The sequence below is a fragment of the Aegilops tauschii genome, chromosome 7 (genome assembly GCF_002575655.3).
Source record: "Aegilops tauschii subsp. strangulata cultivar AL8/78 chromosome 7, Aet v6.0, whole genome shotgun sequence".
In the NCBI taxonomy this organism is placed as follows: Eukaryota; Viridiplantae; Streptophyta; class Magnoliopsida; order Poales; family Poaceae; genus Aegilops; species Aegilops tauschii.
Genome location: NC_053041.3, coordinates 305,762,277 through 305,782,997, shown reverse-complemented (window position 1 = coordinate 305,782,997; position 20,721 = coordinate 305,762,277). Strand labels below are relative to the sequence as shown.

Below are 20,721 nucleotides of genomic sequence, written 5' to 3'. Positions count from 1 at the left end.
GCAATATGCAGCTTGAGTAGCGGTCCAAGTCAAGGTAGACACGCTGATAGCTTCTCCCAAACTATGCAGTCCTACACTGATCATTAGCATGCACGTCCTCTAATTTTAGTTCTTCAACTTTTTTAAAACCCAAACCCATGCCACTTGCAACCCCGTAGGATCACGTCCGAAGATGGCAAGGGCTTTGATAGTGCATCAATAGTTTCATCTAATTATTGTGATTTACAAACGAGTGCACGACCATGGCAATTCTATCTTCGACTTGTACTGATGGTTCACCCCACAGCCAAATTTAGATACTTAATAACCTACAGAAGGTTCAAGTCTCTCTCTATATATCTCTATGCATCTACTATTGAACTTATTAATTAAGCATCCTCTAGAACTGAAGTAGGACACATTCACTGAAATTGATTTTGTAATATTATAAAAATATATACACCACCATGATGGCTTTCCCAAAAAAAACACGAGCAAGCGCCTAAATCTCCTAGATTGCGCCATCAGCAACATCGAGTGAGCAGACCACCTCCAGTAAGTACCATCTGCAGATATTGTAAAGAACTGACGTAAAGTTAAATCTTTTCTTAATAGCGAGAACAGAAACGACCGTGCAACTGACGTCTTCAATTCAAGGTATGACAACACAATCAAATAGCTTGTAAACTCAGGTCGGGCCCTAAGTCCCACTTGGGATTTTTAACTCGTTACTGACTTACTGTACATGAACTTGCCATCCTCAGTTACGATCCTATGATTCATTAAATATATGCTTTATGGACTTGCAGGTAACGTCAACACTAGGGTAAAAGATACTCACAATAGCTGTGTTTTCACGTGAAGATTGGAACTTTACATCCACTGGTCTTGGAAGTTGATCTCCTTTACTTCTAGTCTTCTACAACAAAGACGAAAATATGTAAGCTGAAAAAAATAATCAAAATCATAAATCTTCATAACCTTGATCTGTACTGTAACAATTTTACAATATCATCTTCTTTAATCATATATGCATTCTCTATTGTGCAGGAAGAAACAAACAAAATAAATGGTGGGACACATAGCAAAAATGTGAGAAACCTGCCGAGATGGTTAAAAGCATCAAATAGACAATCCAACAAGCTGATCCGTTACTTACCATGAATCTTTAATAGGTTGTATCACAAGAATGTTACAACTAGAATATATAATGCAACAATTCAAGATAGGCACATGTGGGTTTGTGATTTAAGCTTGGATGGGGAAAAAATAAATTATTAGCTTATTCATGTGAATTCAGTCAACATCTATTTAAAAGATGGGAGGAGAATGAAACTTGGAGACAAGAAAAAGAGACAACCTTTGATAATACACGGAGATGTGCCAGACTGCACAACTATGCCAAAAGAACAACCTTTGAACCACGTGCGGTAAGAAAATCTTCACGAAGTTATTTCCTTATGGGTATTATTATCATCCACTATCTTTACTTACTGTTCTGAATTCAACTTCTAAACTTTCCTTACATGATGCATGACTGTAGTAAGGTATACTCAAAGCAGTATTCTAGCTTGCTGATGCTTTGGACATGAATTGTGCTATCTATGTGTTTCATTCTTTCAGGCTTACAAAAAGTTAATTCATTAACTCAGTGGATTTGATGTGCAAATATTTGATCTTACACAATTTACCGTACACAAATGGTTATCATGCCCGGCCTCCTCTATAGTTGCACATGACCTGCAACAAATTTTAACTGCTCAATTAAATAAAAAACATGTTACATTTGGTCCTGGCAGTAGTTATCAATTATTACTTTGTCATTGGTATTTATATTTATGCAGGGCAAGTAATTCAACAGAGATAGCTAGAGATGTAAGACTATATAGGAAAAGAAGAATACAAAGAACCAGCAGGACAAAAAAATTCAACATCACTCCGTCTGGTAAGATTACGAGGTAAGCAACAACAAAATTCAATCAAGATCTACAATTTGGACATTCATGAACCTGCTATTTCTGTTATGCACGTGTACATGACTAAAATTAACACAAACTGTACAACATAAAAATCCAGGACAATGAATAAGACACCAGCTATGTAAGTTCTATTAAGGTTGTTTTATTAGTACGAACAAGAACAACCAGACATTAGAAATATTTAAATTGACGTTGAATTCAGAAACATGAACATGACACTGGAAAGGACAAATATGGAAATTCAGAACATCGGAACCCAAGCTGCAAGTGTGAGTGACGTGGTGCAATTTTTTGGTATAAAGAAAAAACTTCAGGTAGAGCGAGAAGCATGCCATCTTTTGGACTATGCAGACAATAGGACAAGGTTGACTTTCCACCATAGAGAGCGCTGTCGTCTTACCATAGAAAATTACTAAGGAAATACAACGGAAAGAGGTGGAAAAACTACATGCAAAATATCATATTGTATAACTCCATGGTCGCTTTCACATTAGTGGAAGGAAAGGTAGGCACAGAAATAAACAATGTACGTTGAGGTAAATAGGTACTCTACTACCTGAAGGTAAAGAGAACCATGCATGACACAGTTGTACACCTATGACACTACAAATGAGGTAAAAACATGGTTAACACGTCAACATCAGAAGATAAAGGGGAGTCAACAGATCCTCACATAGTCGAGGGCCTTAAAATATTTTCGATGGAGATAATAGAATAGAAAAACATTCAGAATATCAGCTCAAAACGAAACACTCAGAATGGCAATGGGTAAATTCGAAGAAGTTGATTATCATAGAGTGAGATTAAGACGGCATGGCATGCCATATGCAAATGAAGTTGCAGCCATAATTGTGCATGATGAAACAGAGAATATAAAAGGACAAGATATCATTGTTCAGTACAAAGACATGAGGCCGAGAAGAATATCAGAGAACTTGGCTATGCAGTATTCACTATTATTCCCCTATGAAGAAGATAGGTACAGAGGAAATATAGATTAAGTATTAAAAGAAGGTGCAAAGTGCAAGAGAAAGCATGTAGAATGTTGGAATACTATGAGAATGATATACAACAATGTACTAACCAATTGAAACACATGTGTGAAAAGCTTAAATTTCAGTACAATGTGGATGCCCTTGCATGCATTCTGCACTACAGCCAGACTGGATCAAAAGACATCAAGGAAACCTAAGAACGGAATTATATGCTGGCTTGCGAGACGCAATAGAAAGACGTTCTATGCTAACATGATATGACAGCACGGACATGATTTATTATTCCCAGAAGTATTGGAGACATTCAACAATATTTCTTGGAAAAATAGTTCAATAATACCAATTGTCCACACTATATTATCTGATATTTCAAGCTTATTCTATTATACAAGTGACATCATCCACAGATTGGTATCATTCGTATGTAGAATGCAATCACACCTATTTTCCTATTCACTTCTTAAAATTATTTCTATATTTGGGAAATAGTAACATTATAGCTTATCACAAATAAACTAATTACTCTAAAAAGGTGGAGGCGGCATAAAAATATTTATACCTTTCACTAATAATAAGTTGTGCCTTAATCACATTATATTAATTTAGTCAGGCACATGCAGAAAAAGGATAAGAAAAAAGAAAAAAATATGAGAGAGACAGGAAAGGGAGAAGGGGGACCCGTAGGTACAACAATGAACCACCGAAGTCAGTCTGCCACTGTCGAGGATGAAGACGACCTGCCGGGCTGCCTCGCTCGGGGACATCCACGATGCGATGGAAGACAATGCCGCCAGCAACCTCACAATCATGGTGGGTCCAAGCTAGCTGCGGAAGACGAGATCCATGCCCAAATCGCCACGCCGACGACAACGGCACTGTCAAGATCGACGACCTGGCAACTTCATTGCGCAGCTTCTCATCGAGCCCTGCTATCGCTCCGTCGCCGTTGACTGGCCGGAGAGATCGAGGAAGCGTACACGGAGCCAATCCAGGCGCCGTAGATGGCCACCCCTTGGCCGCACCAGTGAGCTGAGCTGTAGATTAAGGTGCATGTAGGGTGAGGATGAGCAAGGTCACGACTAGGAATCAAGAGGGGGAACAATTAAATCCGCAACACCGATTACCAGCGTCAATAGAGGGAAATGAAAGGGGATCAGGAGAGAGCGTCAACATCGCATTTTTTACTTCTAATAGAGCAGTTGGTAGTCTCCGTTCCATGAAGAGCGTCAACACCGCATCTTCTACTTCTAATAAAGCAGTTGGTAGTCTCTGTTCCATGGTTTTTTTTTTGTCCCACCTCCCACCCTTCGTCTGATTTATTTTTGTCTCTCATCCCACCTCCCGACTTCCCGCACGTAACGACCTCCTCAATAAAAAACCCAACCAAAAGGGGAGCGATGCCTCGAACGAAAAAAACCCGCGAAAAAAACCTACGAAAAAATTGACGATTCGCCAATCGACACAAAACTAACCAACAGTTCATCAAGTTCGGGACAAAACTGTCTCCGTTCATCATGTTCTGAGCACCAGCTCCAGTGAAATTAGGTGTTCATCTTGCCATAATCGCCAAGTTTGTGTAGGTGTTGGTCGCCTGCATGCGCGGTCACGCCGCCGCCGCTGCTGCCGTCCCCTGCTACGAGTCTCGCTCACTGCAAGCTGCTGAGCCCGTGCCCATCTCCCCTGAGGCAAGGTATAATTTTCTGCTATGTTCTTAAACCATTCTTATTTTCATGTATTAATGTATGTCTTGCTAGGAGTAGTACCAACAGTAGTCTTCTGTACTTCTATGTTATCGAAAAGATACGACCTATAAAATGTCACCAGTCATCGTCACTCCAAGGTATTCAAGTAGGGAAGCATGCATTTGTCGAGATATGCAAGGGCATGCTTCGTGCATTTTGTGTGGATGCTGGCAACGCACATGCATCTTATCTTGCTCTTTTATACCAATTTTTGGTATTTTACCTTTTTAACTGACATAACCACGCTATATTTGTTGACATGGAATAGACATTGTAGATCCGGGAGAATATCATAGTTGCGCTAAGTAAACGTACTATTGTTTAGAATGATAGTCTCACTAAAATTTTGAAGTTAGAATGGTTTGCCTTACTAATTGTATGTTTTTCATTTTTTTTCAATTTGCTCTCTGCCATATTATACTATTTTTGAGAGTTCATGTAATCATTCTGAATTTTTTTATGTTGCTCAACTCTTTTTCTCTACGCTCTATCAGGCTGCAACATCCTAAGTTTCTATTTTCTATCTGGGCTCCACGACTGGTAGTAGGATGCTCATTAGGCAACCCAAGGTGTGTACGCCCCTACTTTCCCAAGGTACTCAAGCCTCATGCCTGGGTTGACCACGAGGTATGCTTGCCGCCAATCTACTTCAGCCACTGGACAACAGTTCCTCCTTAATTTGCTCCATATAAAGGTATTTTCCAACAATCGTCCAAAAATATGTAACATCTCTAGAGATATGTCACTCATGCAACTAACCAACTAAAATAATAAATCTCAATAATCTTTTGGATTACAAATAATTCGTGGTTCATGGGATTGCAGATTTGGCTGATGTATTGCGTAATTGAACTTGATAAAGCTCGCCACATCAAGAGCGATATGATTTTTTTGTAGATGCAACTACATCTTGATTTGGTTTGCTTCACTGTGCATGTTCCGAGGCATTGTGCCAATGAATCAGGTGGTTCTAGAGAAGTAAAAATGGATGAAACAACACCATTGGCCAACTGCATAAAATATGTCTGGATATATGATTGTAATATTCTAACATTGCTTTATTTCCTTCCTTTACCTCACATTGTAATGCCGAGACAAACTATGTGACCTCACCTGATCTTTGATCCCCATGGCGATTGAGTATCTCTATACTCCTCTCACCACAAAGCAAAACTCCAAAAGACACAGAAAAAGGGAGGGACCAAAAAATTCTCACTCACTGAAGTCTCTTAGCTAATTATTAGAGAAACTAAAAAGGCCAAAAGGAGGTGTCCATTAAAACACTAGCAAGTACCACTATATCTAGCTCTCTTTCTTCAGGGTTGCTGCAGAAGAGATGGGCTCCTAACAACCTTCCCCGAAACAACAAAAAACAGAGAACATGAGTAAACATGTGGACTCTGTTTCGAAAAAGTAGATACGTCGGCTATGGTGATCCGGTGTGAGGACTGAGATTTTCTAGTGCTCGGCTAACAAATATTATAGAAATTTTTATCGTTTCAAGCATCAGTTCTATTAGAATTCCCGTGTTCATATAGAACAATTTTTAACTGTTTTCACCCACATGTTTACCAAAATGTAAAAGAGATAAAAAAAGAACTCTTAGAGATAAAATGAGCTCATGTAATCTAGGCAGTTGGTTTGCTAGGACTCACTATTTAGTTTGTTTCCTTACCAACTAATTTTTGGCACTTCCATTTTTATTGGTGACTTGAGTATCAGTGATATACTCTTAAAAGGTGCGTACATCAGTCTAGCATATCAAACATCATCTGCCTCCTAAACATTTAAAAGCAAGTAAAATTTAAGTTTGGGTGTGTGGTCTGATTACCTCATATCCCCCACAATGATTCAGTGCATAACCAAGCCTATGTCTGATTTGATAAATCTTTCATAGTTTCTTATCCTTGTTAATTGTGCCTGCCTTGCAACTCTGAATGTTCAACTACAACAACAACAAAGCTTTGTCCTCAAATTATTTTCAGTAATTACTGCAGAAATATCAGATGATGAGGCCTGTGCATAACCACTAAATACATAATAAGAAATAGGCCAAAGAAACCCACCTAGGAGTATGGCAGGATGAACACCTAATTTCAGTGGAGCTGGTGCTCATAACCTAATTTCACTAGGAGTATGCCGACATATCCAACAGTTTTGTCCACGAACCACGAGGTATGCTTGTCTTAATATTTTAATATGTGTATATATGTTCACTTTTGTAGATTGGAGATAAAATTGACGGCTTATTCTTTTAATATGTATATTTCTATATATTTTTATTTGTGCAACAAATGAGAGAGATGGAGATTCATTATGTCATCATTCAAAAAGAATCCATTGACAAGGTATCGAGACGATGTCGTTGGAAGGGGCCAAAAATTCACTGAGTTTTATACAAAAATATAAGTACGTATATGCAACTAAAACAAAAATTAGATGGTCAGTGGCAATGCACGGGCATTTTACTAGTATTACCAGTGTGTGAACGTGTGAGTCGACTGAAGGTTTTTTTAGAGGGAGTAGACCCAAGGTTTTTTTTAGACAAGGGAGTAGACTGAAGGTGTTAGAGCGAGAGAAGAAATGGGTGCAGGCTGTGTACATCCGCGTCACTGCGTAAGCCTGTTGGGCTTTCACCAGGAAAAAACATTTTATTTTATTTTTTGTGTTTTTTATATCCTTTTTTTTTCAAGAAGCAACCCACAAGTTTCCGACTAATCAGCTATGATTGTGTACAGTATACACACTTAAAAAGGTTAGGGTTCCCATAAATGTGCTCAGCCTAAATTATATAACTTTATATACTGCAAAATATTTCAAACAAATCTAAAAATACAAAGTACCTGATCATAAAAAAATTCTAGCGAGTAACAATCATTTATAATTGGACTATGCATATGGAAATACAATTTAATGTTAAGCCGACATAAACTATTACATTTTTTTGAGGAGTTAAACCAAGTTTTATTGCACAAAGTCCACATGGTGTGGGATACAAAATGGAGTGAGAAAACTTGGCTAACCTATCTACATCTGTGTTCGAAGCCCTACTTTCAAAAGGAGGAAAAAGCATATTTGAAACCAATAAAAACTACTTACTCTATGTTTAAACAAAAAACTTAAATAAAGAAACACGGTAAAAAGACCAGAAAATGATAAAAATATAAATTATGCAACAAGATTAATCATAAGAGTTAATATGTCAAGTAGGGGAGGCCCTACTGTTTTTACTCGCAAAAAGATTGTTCATAAGATAATATTGTTACTACAGTATTATTAATAACCAATTAAAAAATAACAATAACACAAGATTAACCTCATAAATAAAATTTCCGTAATAGTATTATCAACAGTAAAATCAAAACATATCCACGACAAAACATTTGGATCCAAACATACATAGATCAGAAAATATGTTCTCACGATAAAAGGTTAAGATAGTGCCTATGCAGTTTAACCATTTTATTTAGTCTGGAAATAGTGAAATTGCAAGTCTCATATCTACAAAAATTTCACATTTGTTTACATATTAATTATATCAAATAAAACGATAGATCTTCATTTATACATGTCATCACATTTGCTTCAATCTTTCTTTAGAAAAATCCAATATTATATACTCATCATTGAACTTTATAAATTCTAGCCCGTGCATCGAAAGGGCCAGTCTGCTAGTTGACATAAAAACAATAATACTTCAAGCATATAATAAAGCAATCATGTCTTCTCAAAATAACATGGCCAAAGAAAGTTATCCCTACAAAATCATATAGTATGACTATGCTCCATCTTCATCATATAAAGTAGTAAATCATCCACAACCCCGATGACAAGCCAAGCAATTGTTTCATACTTTTGATGTTCTCAAACTTTTTCAACTTTCACGCAATACATGAACGTGAGCCATGGATATAGCACTATAAGTGGAATAGAATATGGTGGTTGTGGAGAAGACAAAAAGAAGGAGATAGTCTCACATCAACTAGGCGTATTAACAGGCTATGGAGATGCCCATCAATAGATATTAATGTGAGTGAGTAGGGATTGCCATGCAACGGATGCGCTAGAGCTATAAGTGTATGAAAGCTCAAAAGAAAACAAAGTGGGTGGGCATCCAACTCGCTTGCTCACGAAGACCTAGGGCAATTTGAGGACGCCCATCATGGAATATACAAGCCAAGTTCTATAATGAAAATTCCCACTAGTATATGATTGTGACAAAATAGGAGACTCTCTATCGTGAAGATCATGGTGCTACTTTGAAGCACAAGTGTGGTAAAAGCATAGTAACATAGTCCCTTCTCTCTTTTTTCTCATTTTTTTTATTTTGGGTTCTTTGGCCTCTCTTTTACCTTTTTCTTTTTTCCCTTTTTTTATTTTTTATTTTTCTTCTGGAGTCTCATCCCGACTTGTGGGTGAATCATAGTCTCCGTCATCCTTTCCTCACGTGGGACAATGCTCTAATAATTTATGATGATCGTCACACTTTTATTTACTTAACAACTCAAGAATTACAACTCGATACTAGAACAAAATATAACTTTATATGAATGCCTCCGGCAGTGTACCGGGATGTGCAATGACTCAAGAGTGACATGTATAAAAATATGAATGGTGGCTTTGTCACAAATACGATGTTAACTGCATGATCATGCAAAGCAATATGACAATAATGAAGCGTGTCATAATAAACGAAACGATAGAAGTTGCATGGCAATATATCTTGAAATGGCTATGGAAATGCCATAATAAGTAGGTATGGTGGCTGTTTTGACGAAGGTATATGGTGGGTTCAATGCATCGGCAAAAGCGCGGTACTAGAGAGGCTAGCAATGGTGGAAGGGTGAGAGTGCGCACAATCCATGCACTCAACATTAGTCATAAAGAACTCACATAATTATTGTAAAAATTTATTAGCTATCGAAACAAAGAGCTACACGTATGCTCCTAGGGGGATAGATTGGTAGGAAAAGACCATAGCTCGTCCCCGACTACCACTCATAAGGAAGACAATCAATAAATAAATCATGCTCCGACTTCATCACATAACGGTTCACCGTACGTGCATGCTACGGGAATCACAAACTTTAACACAAGTATTTCTACCAATCCACAATTACTCACTAGCATGACTCTAATATCACCATCTTTATATCTCCAAACAATCATAAGGAATCAAACTTCACATAGTATTCAATGCCCTTTATATGGAAGTTTTTATTATATCCCTCTTGGATGCCCATCATATCAGGACTAAATTCATAACCTAAGCAAATTACCATGCTGTTTAGAGACTCTCAAAATAATATATAAGTGAAGCATGAGAGTTCATCAATTTCTATAAAATAAAACCACCGCTGTGCTCTAAAAAGATATAAGTGAAGCACTAGAGCAAATGACAAACTACTCCAAAAGATATAAGTGAAGCACATAGGGTATTCTAATAAATTAACGATTAATGTGTGTCCCTCTCAAAAGGAGTGTAGAGCAAGGAAGATTGTGGCAAACTAAAAAGAGAGGACTCATATCATACAAGACGCTCCAAGCAAAACACATATCATGTGGTGAATAAAAATATAGCCTCAAGTAAATTACTGATGAATTGAAGACGAAAGAGGGGATGCCATCTGGGGCATCCACAAGCTTATATGCTTTTTTGTCCTTGAATATTATCTTGGGTTGCCTTGGTCATCCCCAAGCTTAGGCTCTTGCCACTCCTTATTCCATAGTCCATCAAATCTTTACCCAAAACTTGAAAACTTCACAACAAAAAACTCAACAAAAAACTCATGAGATCCGTTAGTATAATAAAGCAAATCACCACTTAGGTACTGTTGTGAACTCATTCTAAATTCATATTGGTGTTATATCTACTGTATTCCAACTTCTCCATGGTTCATACCCTCCGATACTACCCATGGATTCACCAAAATGAGCAAACAACACAATAAAAACAGAATCTGTCAAAAACAGAACAGTCTGTAGTAATCTGGGAACTTTGTATACTTATGTAACTCCAAACCTTCTGAAAAATTAGGACAATCGAGGAAATTTGTATATCAATCTTGTGTAAAAAATTCAGATCAAAAGCACTTCTGTGAATTTCTAAAATTCTGACAATGAGCGCAAAAGTTTTTGTTTTTCAGCGAGATCAAATCAACTATCACCATAGACCATCCCAAAGGTCTTACTTGGCACTTTATTGAAATAAAAGCTATACAACATGATTACTACATTAGAATTATCATGTGAACACACAAAAACATTACGGGTAAATATTCGATTATCTCCCAACAAGCTCTTTTCTTTAATGCCTTTTTAGCTAGGCATGATGATGTCAATGATGCTCACATAAAAGATAAGAATTGAAACATAATGGGACCTTCATGAAGCATATGACTAGAACATTTAAGTCTAACCCACTTCCTATGCATAGGGATATTGTGAGCAAACAATTTATGTGAGCAAGAATCAACTAGCATAGGAAGGTAAAGCAAGCAAAACTTCAAGATTTTCAACACGTAGAGAGGAAACTTGATATTTTTGAGATAGTAGAAGCATATATTCCTCTCTCACAATAATTTTTAGTAGCATCATGAAGGAATTCAACAATATAAATATCACATAAAGCATCCTTTTCATGATTCATAAGCATATAATTTTTATTACTCTCCACATAAGAAAATTTGTTCTCATGAATAGTAGTGGGAGCAAACTCAACAAAATAACTACCATGTGAGGCATAATCCAATTGAAAATTAAAATCATGATGACAAATTTCATGGTTATAATTATTCTTTATAGCATACATGTCATCACAATAATCATCAGAGATAGGAACTTTGTTCTCATAATCAATTGGAACCTCTTTCGAAATAGTGGAATCATCATTAAATAAAGTCATGACCTCTCCAAATCCACTTTCATAATTATAACAATAAGATTCAACACCCTCCAAAATAGTGGGATCATTAGTACCTAGAGTTGACACTCTTCCAAACTCACATTCATCAATATAATCATCATAAATAGGAGGCATGCTATCATCATAATAAATTTGCTCATCAAAATTTGGGGGACAAAAAAATATCATCTTCATCAAACATAGCATCCCCAAGCTTATGGCTTTGCATACCATAGGCATGATGTATATTCAAAGAATTCATACTAACAACATTGCAATCATGCTCAGCATTCAAATATTTAGTGCCAAACATTTTATTGAGTTCTTCTTCTAACAATTGAGCACAATTTTCCTTTCCATCATTTTCACAAAAGATATTAAAAAGATGAAGCATATTAGGCAACCTCAATTCCATTTTTTGTAGTTTTCTTTTATAGGAACTAGTGATAAAACAAGAAACTAAAAGATTTAATTGCAAGATCTAAAGATATACCTTCAAGCAATAACCTCCCCGGCAACGGCGCCAGAAAAGAGCTTGATGTCTACTATGCAACCTTCTTCTTGTAGACTCGTGTTGGGCCCCCAAGCGCAGAGTTTTGTAGGACAGTAGCAAATTTCCCTCAAAGTGGATGACCTAAGGTTTATCAATCTGTGGGAGGCATAGGATGAAGATGGTCTCTCTCAAACAACCCTACAACCAAATAACAAAGAGTCTCTTGTGTCCCCATCACACCCAATACAATGGTAAATTGTATAGGTGCACTAGTTCGGCGAAGAGATGGTGATACAAGTGTAATATGGATGGTAGATATAGGTTTTTGTAATCTGAAAATATAAAAACAGCAAGGTAGCAAGTAATAAAAGTGAGAAAAAACGGTATTGCAATGCTTGGAAACAAGGCCTGGGGTTCATACTTTTACTAGTGCAAGTTCTCTCAACAATGATAACATAACTAAATCATATGGCAATCCCTCAACATGCGACAAAGAGTCACTCCAAAGTTCCTATCGCGGAGAACATAAGATGAAATTGTTTGTTGGTTACAAAACCACCTTAAAGTTATTCTTTCGATCAATCCATTGAGCTATTCCTATAAGTGTCACAAACAGCCCTAGAGTTCGTAGTAAAATAACACCATATGACACACAGCAATCAACCCTAATGTCACCTAGACACTCCAATGTCACCACAAGTATCCGTGGGTAAATTATACGATATGCATCAAACAACTTCAGATTCATAATATTCAATCCAACACAAAGAACCTCAAAGAGTGCCCCAAGATTCCTACCGGAGAAACAAGGATGAAAACGTGCATCAACCCTATGCATAGATTAACCCAATGTCACCTCGGGAATCCGCGAGTTGAGTGCCAAAACATACATCAAGTGAATCAGTAGAACACCCCATTGTCACCACGGGTATCCCACACAAGACATACATCAAGTGTTCTCAAATCCATAATAATATTCAATCCGATAATAGTGAAAACCTCAAAGGTAAAACTCAATTCATCACAAGAAGGTAGAGGGGGAGAAACTCCATATGATTCAATGATAGTAACAAAGCTCGCGGTACATCAAGATTGTGCCATATCAAGAACACGAGAGAGAGAGAGAGATCAAACGCATAGCTACTGGTAGATACCCTCAGCCCTGAGGGTGAACTACTCCCTCCTCGTCATGGAGTCCACCGGGATGATGAAGATGGCCACCGGTGATGGTTTCTCTGTTCGGCAGGGTGCCGAAACGGGCTCCCGATTGGTTTTTCGTGGCTACAGAGGCTTGCGGCGGAGGAACTCCCGATCTCGGTTTCTTTCTGGGGGTTTCCGGATTTAAAAGAATTTTTGGTGTCGGTTTCACGTCAGGGGGGGGGTCCAAGAGGCAGCGGCAAGGCAGGGGCGCACCCTGCACCCTTGTGGATGCCTCATGGCTCCTCTGGTCCATCTCCGATACTCTGGGGCTTCTTCTGGTCCATAAAAATCGTCGTAAAGTTTCAGCTCGTTTGGACTCTGTTTGGTATTCCTTTTCTGTAAAACTCAAAAGCAAGGAAAAAACAGAAACTAGCACTGGGCTCTAGGTTAATAGGTTAGTCCAAAAAATAATATAAAATAGTATATTAATGCATATAAAACATCCAAAACAGATAATATAATAGCATGGAACAATAAAAATTTATAGATACATTGGAGAAGTATCAGCAGCTCGCCACCCGCGTCGGGGATGGCAGCTGCACTGGCGGGACGCGCGGGGCGGCGCTCGCCGCGCATGGCTTGCGCTTCCTGAAGTTCCTCAATCGCCTTGGTGATGAACTCTCGTGCTCCTGGTGCCTCGTGCCTTGTTCCTTGCTTGTGGGGGCGCGTGTCGAAGCACGCCTCCAAGTGGTGCCCGAGCACCTCCCCCGTCGCACTTGTTAGGTCAGAGGTCCTTAGACGGAAGCCCCCAAGCCTATCCTGAGGGAGGCATTGGGCGCGCTTTCGGGAAGAAGAGGCGCCCCGGCGGCAGGCGTGGCGCCTGAGGCGTCTCCGGCGGGCTTCTTGGCCTCAAGGTTTCTCTTGGCGAGGACCTACTTCTTCTTTGTGGGGGCAGCCTCGGGAGGCATGACGCCACCCTCACCATTGTAGTTCTCGGCTGCTGCGGCCCAGTTGGTGTGCTCGAGGGAGCAAACCGCATCCTTCTCATCACAGGCGACAGTGATGACACTGCAACACCCTGGCATCTTGAGGACGTTGTAGCCATGGTGGGTCGCCGCCATGAACTTGGCCAGGGCAGGGTATCGCAAGATGGCATTGTATGGGAGGTCGATGTGGGCCACGTCGAAGTCAATCAGCTCTATGTGGTAGTTGTCGTGCTTGTCGAAGGTGACAGGGAGGCACACCTGCCCCAGGGGAGTGGTGGAGCCGTTGGTCACCCCAGAGAATGGCCTGGTGGGCATGAGGCATGAGCTGGTCGTAGGGCACTTGAAGCGTTTCGAAGGTCTCGACACAGACCACGTTGACGTCAGCGTCGCCGTTGATGTGGGTCTTGGCGATGGAGACGTTGTTGATGGTGGGCATGCACAGCATGGGGTGCGCGCCGGCAGTGGCTGAGCACCTGAGGTGGTCCTTGGAGTTGAAAGTGATGGCGTACTATGACCAGTTGAGGGGACGCACAGCCTCAAGCCTCGGGAGGGCTGCGTTCACCTCGCGAAAGAACTGCTTGAAGATGCGGTTGGACACCGGGGCCTGAGCCCCACTGAGGATGCAGGCAATCGCGCGAGGCTCCTGATAGCCCCCAGCCCCCTCATCTTTATGGTTATCGGATTCCTTCTGGGCAGCAGTGGCAGCAGAGGGAGGCCTGCGTTGCCTTGAGGGCAGGCCTCGCGAGGCTGATCGCGCCATGCGCCATCACGAGGCCGATCGCGCTAGGAGCCGTCACGAGGCTGATCGTGCCAGCCATGTTCATGAGGCTGATCGCGCCAGCCTTGGTGGGGGTTGCGATTGTCCTAGCGGCCTCCTGCAAGGCCTCCTCCGCGGCCAAAGCCATGGTCACTTCACTCGGGGCAGCGGCCCAAATGCTCGTCCTGGTGCGCTCTGAGCTCCTGACAGTCGTCGGTGTTGTGAGTGTGTATGTTGTCGAAGACGCAGAACGAGCGAACATACTTGGAGGGCTCGTCGTAGTCACGACCACGCTTCAGTTCAGGCTCGGCCGCCAGTATGGCTAGGCCCTTGCACTTCACTTCCTTAGTCTTGGCTTGCTTGTCTTCGAAATTGTCGTGCGGGTGCTTGAGGAGGGAGAGGCGGCCTTCCTCTGCCCTGGCGCATTTGTCACCCAGGTTGAACATCTCCAGCGCCGTGCACAGGTAATCATTGATGGCAAGCTCCTCGCTTATCTTGGCGTCTGTGACACCCTCGGTGAACACCGAGAGGATGGCTTCGTCCGAGGCCTTCGGGATCTTGAGGCGGACCTGGGTGAAGCGCTGAATGTACTTCCTGAGGGTCTCGCCAAGGCGCTCCTTCACGCGTCGCTGGTCATTGGTGAAGGAAATATGCCCTAGAGGCAATAATAAAGTTGTTATTTTATATTTCCTTATTCATGATAAAGGTTTATTATTCATGCTAGAATTATATTGATCGGAAACTTAAATACATGTGGAATACATAAACAAATACCGTGTCCCTAGTAAGCCTCTACTAGACTAGCTCGTTGATCAAAGATGGTTAAGGTTTCCTAACCATAGACATGTGTTGTCATTTGATAAGGGGATCACATCATTAGGAGAATGATGTGATGGACAAGACCCATCCGTTAGCTTAGCATAATGACCGTTCAGTTTATTGCTATTGCTTTCTTCATGTCAAATACATATTCCTTCGACTATGAGATTATGCAACTCCCGGATACCGGAGGAATACCTTTTGTGCTATCAAACGTCACAACATAACCGGGTGATCATAAAGATGCTCTACATGTATCTCCGAAAGTGTTTGTTGAGTTGGCATAGATCGAGATTAGGATTTGTCACTCCGAGTATCGGAGAGGTATCTCTGGGCCCTCTCAATAATACACATCATAAGAAGCCTTGCAAGCAAAGTGACTAATGAGTTAGTTACAGGATGATGTATTACATAACGAGTAAAGAGACTTGCCGGTAACGATATTGAACTAGGGTGAAGATACCGACGATCGAATCTCGGGCTAGTAACATACCGACGGACAAAGGGAATTACGTATGTTGTCATAACGGTTCGACTGATAAAGATCTTCGTAATATATGTAGGAGCCAATATGGGCATCCAGGTTCCGCTATTGGTTATTGACCGGAGAGGTGTCTCGGTCATGTCTACATAGTTCTCGAACCCGTAGGGTCCGCATGCTTAATGTTCTTTGACGATATAGTGTTATATGAGTTATATGTTTTGGTGACCGAATGATGTTCTGAGTCCCGGATGAGATCATGGACATGACGAGGAGTCTCAAAATGGTCGAGAGGTAAATATTGATATATAGGACGATGGTATTTGGACACCGGAAGTGTTTTGGGACTTACCGGGAAGGAATCGGGTCACCGAAAGGGGTTCCGGGCACCCCCCCCCCCCGCGGCAAGATATGGGCCTTATGGGCCAAAGGAGGGGATAGACTAGCCCACAAGGGGGCTGGTGCTCCCCCTCCATTGTTTAGCCAGCCCTAGGGAAGGAAAAGGGGGAGGGCTAGCCCCTCCCGCCTTTCTCTCTCATGGGAGAAAGGAAAGGGGGGGCGCCACCCTCCCCTGCCTTTCCCCACACTCCAAATAAGGAAAGGGGTCACGGCTTGGGAGGGACCCCAAGTAGGATTCCTCCTACTTGGGCGCCTCTTTTGGATGATCCTCCCTCCCTCCCACCTATATATATGTGGGAGGGGGTGCCTTGCACATAACACACAATTGCCTAGCCGTGTGCGGCACCCCCCTCCACCGTTTACATCTCCGGTCATATTTTCATAGTGCTTAGGCGAAGCCCTGCGGACATCACTTCACCATCGCCGTCACCACTCCGTCATGCTGCCGGAACTCATCTACTACCTCGCCATCTTGCTGGATCAAGAAGGCGGAGGATGTCACCGAGCTGAACGTGTGTAGAACGCGGAGGTGTCGTACGTTGGGTACTTGATCGGTTGGAGCGCGAAGAAGTTCGACTACATCAACCGCGTTGTTAAACGCTTCCGCTTATAGTCTACGAGGGTACATAGACACACTCTCCCCTCTCGTTTCTATGCATCTCCATGGATAGATCATTGCGTGTGCGTAGAATTTTTTTTGTTTTCCATGTAACAATTCCCAACAGTGGCATCCGAGCCAGGTCTATGCGTAGATGATATGCACGAGTAGAACACAAAGAGTTGTGGGCGGTGATAGTCATACGGCTTACCACCAATGTCTTATTTTGATTCGGCGGTATTGTGGGATGAAGCGGCCCATACCAACCTTACATGTCCACGCACATGAGACCGGTTCCACCAACTGACATGCAACTGGTTTTGCATAAAGCACTACAAAAAAAGACACATCCATGACATTTTGGGCCGAACGAATTTTTTCTGTCATGCTTATGACACTTCTATGATGATAATTGTGAAAAAACCCGGTATCATCATAGATGTGGTGGGCTCCTACTTCTATGACAAAAAATCATGACAGAAAATGGGCTTTTCGTCCTGGGCGGGCCGGAGACATAGCTGCATGACATTCTTTGGGCCGTCCATGACGGAAAAATCCATGGTAGAAGCAAGGGCGAGGAAAATATCGGGAAGTTCCCGGTTACGGCGGGTGGTCGGGGGCCAAGCTATGCGCGTTTCTCTCATACACGTACGCGCGTGGGTGCGAGGCGTTGGGCTCTAACTGAACCCGAGCGAGGCGTTCGCCTACTGAACCCGAGCGATTGCACTGCAGGCTACGCGTTACTAAACCCGAGCGAGCGATTCCTTCGCTACAGCTGCTAACTGAAACCGATCGAACCTGCTGCCTCTTGATTAACAGTGAGCGTTGTTGGGGGGGGGGGTTGGATGAACAGTTCCAGGTGGGGGGGGGGGGTGGATGAACAGGACCGCGTGGTAGTAGAGGCCGTTGCCGCTGTATGAACAGGACCCCGATCAAGCCAGTTGGGGGTGGATGAACAGGACCCCATGGAGGGCTGGTTGAACAATAGCCGGTGGAGGGCTAGATGAACAGTAGCCCCGTGGAGGGGTGGTTGAATAGGACCTCGTGGAGAGGGCTGGTTGAACAGTAGCCAGTGGAGGAGCGGTGGAGGCTGGATGAACAGGAGCCCGTGGATGAACAGTCGCAGGTGGAGGCTGGAGGAGGTCGACGGTGGATGAACAGTAGCCCGTGGAGGCAGTCGACGATGGAGATGAACAATATCCCGTGGAGTCCCGTTTTGCGGTACGCCACACCCCTCCCGATGAACAGGACCTCCGTTTCGACCGTAGCACTCCAACACAAGTCCGTTTCCTCCGTTTTGCGGTACGCCACACCCCTCCCAATCAACAGGACCCTGTTTCGACCATAGGTGGTTTAAGAGAAGTCCTTTCCCTCCATTTTGCGGTACGCCAGACCCCTCCCGATGAATAGGATCCCGTTTCGACCGTGGCCGGTCGAACACAAGGCCGTTTCCTCCGTTCTGCGGTACGCCAGGCCTCGTTTCGATCGGTTGTTCCGTTCAAGCCGGTTGGCTCCCGATGAACACGATGATGACACAGTTTCTCCGTTCCGACCCAGCCATGTGCACGAGCCCTGGCCGTACGTATGCGCGAGTAGGCATTCGAAACCCCGCCCGTATGTACATACGTGGCTGTATTTACTTTCTTGCACCCTGGCTGTACGTACGTGTACATGTGACGTGCGCGCCTCTACTACGACACGTGCGCACCTATACTACGACATGTGCCCTTCCTTACACGGCCATGGTTCATCGCTGCAGTCTGCAGACAGACCGATCGACCAGTATGTACGTACATGTTCGCGACCAGAATGACAACGCTATGTACGCTTCGACCAGGTGGATCCTGACTGTCAGGCACTTCCTTCCGTGCGAAGATGTAGCTGGTGGGTCCTAGCAGTCAGGGGGAAAATGTTTTTTTCGTGAAATACGGTGGCCCGTCCGGTCGGTCCCTGCTGTCAGGTGGTGGAATCATTATTTTGCGCGTAATAAGGAGGCACTTCCTTGTTGCGGCCATGGACCCAGCTATCAGCCTCTCCACGTACAGTACTCTTCTGATGGAAGTCGTTCCTTGACCACGTTGACCACGCCGCGCCGAGAGCACCACGGAGGTGGACGACGGCGAGGCCTAGGAAGGGGACGACGCAGAGCTGGGGAAGACGCGGCAGTGGAAGCCCACGCGGAGAGGAGTATGAGGGTTCACTGGTTCGGCTTCGGTGTGAGGCTGCCGTCGCTGCAGAATAACAAGGGGGTGTGGGTGAGTGGAGGGATGGCCTGGCCAGCGGTGGGAGTAGTAGGGGGCGGTGAGGCCTCCGTGGCACCACAGCCGGCCACGGGAGGCAGGAGCATGCGGTACGATCGGCGCTGATTTGGGCAGCTGGAGCAAGAAGACCAGAGGTCGAAGAAGCACGACGGCTGTTGGATGGACATCATACGGTCACTGCAGCTCGAATCGTTTATATTGACTAAGTTGACAAAGCCCTTGGTACGCGTCAACTTAGTAGGCCCACAGGTCAGCCTCTCAAATGGTGCGCCCCAGATGTCAGGGGGAGGAATCATTTTTTGGGCGGCTGAAGCAAGAATATCCGAGATTGAAGAAGAAGCACGACATCTGTTGGATGGACATCCAACGGCCACTGCTGCTAGAACCGCGTGTTGACTATAAGTTGAAAGCCTTGCATACGCGTCAACTTAGTTTTTGTTTTTTAGGGCACGCGTCAACTTAGTAGTCCCACAAGTGTGTGGCAGAGAACATATAGCCCATTTGCGATTTGTAAGAATGTACAACCCATTTTTGAATTCTAATGTAATTTACTACAGCCCATTTACAGTTTGCTAAAAGCACATCCCATTTTCTAGCTAGGACAACGATTAATAATTTCAACCAACCGCTCAAAACAGAATTCAATAAAATTTCCCACATTTTGATGGGATCCGAAATATTTTTATCCCGAAATTTCTAGTCGGATTAAATATAATTTCAAAATAAATTTGTATTATGTAAAAATCCAGCGAAATATTGCGCGCGCAACAAGTAATGATATTAAAATTTTCAAATTCCAAAATAATATATTTTTGAAAATAATTACGTGTTTGGTGCATTTTTTTATAGTTATTGCCCAGTTTTTATAATTACATCTCATTTATTATTTCTTAAAGCCCATTTTCATGTTAAGCCTAATGCATCCCTCCTAGGAAAGATTTGCAGCCCAGCGGGGCGGAGAATAACAAGTTGACCCGGATATTGTGTACAACTGTCGGCCCAGTTGCATTGCTGATGTTGAAAAAAGGCCCGTGTAGTACAATACAACCTGACATGGCTACTCAGCACACATTCAGCGACACCGGAAGAGACCAAACAAGGCTTTTGTACAACTTTTTGAAGTCACTGAGCTCAATTAATAACTTAAGAAAAAATTTAGAGTACAGTGGAACCTAATTAAAAGCTGCC

The 20,721-nt window shown here is 42.5% G+C and overlaps 1 long non-coding RNA gene across 2 annotated transcripts; it reads right to left on the bottom strand.

Moving 5' to 3' along the window:
* Positions 1 to 249: 249 nt before the first annotated feature.
* LOC109751523 (uncharacterized) lies at positions 250 to 4,180 on the bottom strand. Of its 2 annotated transcripts, XR_005763821.3 has the most exons (3): positions 4,078 to 4,180; positions 821 to 3,987; positions 250 to 545 (listed from the first exon to the last, which is right to left on the bottom strand). It is a non-coding gene; the product is annotated as an uncharacterized lncRNA (long non-coding RNA). The 2 variants fall into 2 exon arrangements; XR_005763820.3 differs by lacking the exon at positions 4,078 to 4,180 and having other exon boundaries at positions 821 to 4,071.
* Positions 4,181 to 20,721: the final 16,541 nt, after the last annotated feature.